Source organism: Abramis brama (genome assembly GCF_963993115.1).
Source record: "Abramis brama genome assembly, chromosome: 3".
Lineage (NCBI taxonomy): Eukaryota > Metazoa > Chordata > Actinopteri > Cypriniformes > Leuciscidae > Abramis > Abramis brama.
The window spans coordinates 45,023,720-45,028,099 of NC_139965.1; the positions used below are offsets into that span (position 1 = coordinate 45,023,720).

General features: G+C 40.0%; 1 pseudogene across 1 annotated transcript; it reads right to left on the bottom strand.

The window, feature by feature from the left end:
• Positions 1–329: 329 nt before the first annotated feature.
• On the bottom strand, positions 330–3,265 carry LOC311079921 (putative inhibitor of apoptosis; annotated as a pseudogene). The gene is made up of 2 exons: positions 2,477–3,265; positions 330–1,005 (listed from the first exon to the last, which is right to left on the bottom strand). The product of its transcript is annotated as a putative inhibitor of apoptosis (transcript).
• Positions 3,266–4,380: the final 1,115 nt, after the last annotated feature.

Here is a 4,380-nt window from a genome sequence, read left to right on the forward strand (position 1 = left end):
TTGCTGGAGACTCAATAAATCACCTGAAATCAGTCTACTAAATTTTATCAGTTTAGATACTATTGCAGTGGAAAAACTAAATTAAACATTTAATAAAAATGTAATCCAACAGTCTTTAAACTTTAACATCTTGTTGGTCAAATTAACTTAAAGCCTACGCATCCTAACTACTTTCTAAATGTTTGTTAAAGAAATTATGGTGAACAATTCACCATGTTTAATCAGATTTTGTCACTGGATCGAGTGAAAATAATAAACTTCTCCTTTGTTTTTATGCATCAAGTTAAATCCAAAAACTGTTTGTTACTTGGATGGTGAATATCTTCACTTTATGATAGGAAAGTACGGGCGGCGCCTTTGACCAATCCTTGCACTTGCTCAGAGAAGGCGCACATTCTTTGCACACAACTAGGTGACCACAGGGGATGAAGACAATGTTCACTTCCTTATCCATGCAAACTTTGCATGTGCGCTCCTCTTGAAGTCTTCTTAACTGTTCCTCCATAGGCAAGTCTGAAAGATCTTGACTCGGGGATGCAGCTTCATTTGTCTGGGCCATCAGTTCTCTCATCAGGCAGACATCATTCTTCTTGATCCAGTTGCGGAAGACCTCTGCTGCTGCATTTCCTTTCGACAGGACTAACTCAATGAGCTGCCCTATCTGCTGCTTGACTGTAGTGCAGTTACGAATAATGTCATACTCTTTCTGTGAGATGACGTTCTCCTCTAGAAGATGGTCCATTAAGCTCTGCACACTTTTTAGGCGCTGTGACACGGCAAGATGATGTTTCTTAAGAAAAGTAAAACCATCTAATGCCATTTCCTCTGCACTTAGTAAATCAGATACCAACTCTTGAACGGTTTTGTAATTTTCTCCACTTGCGAGAATTTTGCTCTGAACGGTTTGCTTCACCAGGCCACGCTCAAATCCCATCTCTAAAGCAGACTTCACCGCAGGATTGTTATAATAATAATAATAATAATAAACTTTATTTTATATAGCGCCTTTAAAAAGCATCTCAAAGCGCTTCACAAAATATAAAACCTACAATAGAACAAACAATGCAAAAATAAAACAATGAAATATATGATAAATAACAATAATATAGCAATTATAAACAGTTATATAAAAGCTACCCTAAACAAATAAGTTTTCAGGGAAGATTTAAAAACACTAAGAGATTCAGCTTGCCTAATCTCAACAGGCAAGGAATTCCAAAGTTTTGGAGCATTCGCCGAAAAGGCCCTATCACCCATGGATTTAAGTCTAGTATTCAGGACAATTAAAAGGCCAGCTTCCGAGGAGCGAAGCTCACGTACTGGTGTGTATGGGGTTAGAAGTTCAGTAATATAAAGAGGTGTCAGACCATGCAAGGCCTTATAAGTAAGCATCAGAATTTTAAAATCAACACGGAATCTGATGGGCAGCCAGTGTAAGGATTCCAGTACAGGAGTAATGTGATCCCCAGTTCTGTTACCCGATAGAATTCGAGCAGCTGCATTCTGTACTAACTGTAATTTGTTAAGGGTAGCTTTTGAGACCCCAGCCAGCAAGGCATTACAGTAATCAATTCTAGAGAATACAAAGATGTTAATTAGCTTTTCTGCCACAGGAAGTGATAACATGGGACGCAATTTGGCTATATTTTTTAGATGAAAAAATGATGTCTTAACAGTTCTCTGGACATGAGGAACAAATGTTAGGTTACTATCAAATATTACTCCCAAATTTTTTAATTTTGTTTGAAATTGAAGTGTAGAACCTTCTACACTTAAAGCTGGAGACTCAGCCTTACGTAGCTGGTGGGGCGAGCCAACAAGCATTACTTCCGTCTTGTCACTGTTCAGACATAAAAAATTACTAGACATCCATTCTTTTATCTCAGAAATACATAGAGAAAGATAGGACACAGCCACATTAACGTCAGGTTTTGAATGTATATAAACCTGTGTGTCATCTGCATAAAAGTGAAAACTGAGACCAAGTGATCTTAAAAGTTGACCCAGAGGATAAAAGTATATGTTAAAAAGTATAGGGCCCAAGATAGAACCTTGAGGAACACCAGATTGCACTACACCAATAACAGACCTACAACCACCCATAGCAACAAACTGCTTTCTATCAGAAAAATAGGACTTAAACCAGCTTAGTGCAGTATCAGAAACACCAAAAACAGACTCTAACCGAGCGAGTAAAACATTATGATCAACAGTGTCGAAAGCGGCACTAAGATCAAGAAGAATTAAAATAGAGAGACAGCCAGAATCCGAAGCAATTAGCAAGTCATTAGTGACCCTAACTAATGCGGTTTCAGTGCTGTGGAGTCTCCGAAATCCTGATTGGAGGGGCTCATAAAGATTATTTGCAGCTAGATGGGAATGCAATTGAGTAGCGACAATTCGCTCTAAAATTTTGGCGAGAAAGGGGAGATTCGAAATTGGACGAAAATTGAAAATTGTTCTCTTGTTCTCTCACAAATTCTCTTGAGTCGCTGTCTCCATTAGTCAATAGCTGCTCAAATAGCCTTGGAAATCTTGCTTGAATCTGATGAACAAACACTTGGCCCTTTTCTTGCAGCAGGTATTCACATCTTGGAAACCACTTGGCATGTTCTACCCATGGATCATCACCAGACTCCCAACATCTGAGTCCACCATCGCAACAAAAGCACTTCACATCATCATTACGACCAACATAGTAAAAACCAGCCTTAGCCAATTGGTCTGGTCGAACAGTTATTCTTGAGGGCCAGTAGACAAATGTGAGCAACCTGTCTTCACACTGTTGCATTGCCGATCCATTGGAAAGGATAGATAAAGGTACATTATCTGCACAGTCACCTCGAACGAAGCAGCAGTTGGGGTAATGCCTCTGGTGCTCTGATACTGCACGATCTCCCGGTTCCCAGTTGCTAAGCTGGCCTCCACAACTGAAGCAAGCCACTCTGTCGCCCTGGCCTAGGTAGTAGAAACCAGCTTTGGCAAGCTCGGCCGGAGCTACTGGTGCAAGAGTCCAATTCTGAAAGGTGTCAAGGCGTTCCTGTTCCCGACGCATGTCAGGATTCTGACAAGCCGGAGGGCGCTGGTGAGACATATCCTGGTGAGACATATCCAGGTTTAAGTAACCCACCCGCTCCTCCGTTTGGCCTGATACGGATGCCTTGGTGGTCGATGTAACGGGTGTTGCAGGGGCGGAAAGCTGTAGGATGGCTACGTTGCGAAGCGGGGAAAAGGCACTTTTGATGAAGGGTCTGGATGAAGACATAAAAATGTGACCACAGGGCGTGTCCACTCTGGAATGGAAATGGTTGCCGCCTCGGGAATACGGTAAATAAAATGCAGAAAAAACAAATATTTAATCTTTTAAATATTTTTCTAAATATTATTATTATAATACTATTTTTATGAGCTCAGACATTTTTTCATTCAGAAATTTTTATTTCAACATTATACTTTCATACATTGAAGAAATTTGAGTGAAAGACATTTACAGATGGTCTAACCAGAATAGAAAATATCCGCAGGCTATCATGTCTTGCTCTACGATGTAGCTGGCAAGACTTTCAACTAATTTTTGGGTCAGAAGCTTGTGACAGGCTCAGGCAAACAGGACTTTCAACTTTTTGCAGTAGCACAGCAGTCTGAGGCTAGTAGAGCTAGAGCATGCGTGAAATATTTATCAGGCTGGGGTCCGCCCCACTGTTGTGTGTAGAATGTACGGAGGTTGGCCTCAGGAAAGCCATAAATAACTAGTTCCTGCATAACCAACAAGTCCTACATGTCGCCAGAGAGAAGTTTGAATCGTTCGAGTCATACACACAAGTGCAGCGATGGAGCGCGTGAACACAAGCAGTGTGAGAGGATTCATGAGATCTTGCGATGATCTGACTGAGAAGATTCGCTGTTCAATACAGAAGAAACTCATCAAGAAGTACTTGAGCAGGTATAAAAACCTATTTTATTTGTGGATTAAAGAATAGAATAAAAAATAGGTATTTCTATAATAAAAGTATTTCTCTCTCACTATGGACACACAATCCCATGCATGCCAAACTATCATTTGGCATAACTAATCATCATCAACATATTTTTTGATAAAAATAACTATAAAGAGTTCCAAATGACACTTATTTTTGAGCCCCACACTTTTAAGGGCTGCAAAGTTCACTTTGTCCACAAAAAGGAACTTTGTCTAGCCTTAATTTACTGAAGGCTATGGATGTTAGGTACAGTGAGGAAAATAAATATTTGAACACCCTGCTATTTTGCAAGTTCTCCCACTTGGAAATCATGGAGGGGTCTGAAATTGTCATCGTAGGTGCATGTCCACTGTGAGAGACATAATCTAAAAAAAAATATCCAGAAATCACAATATATGAT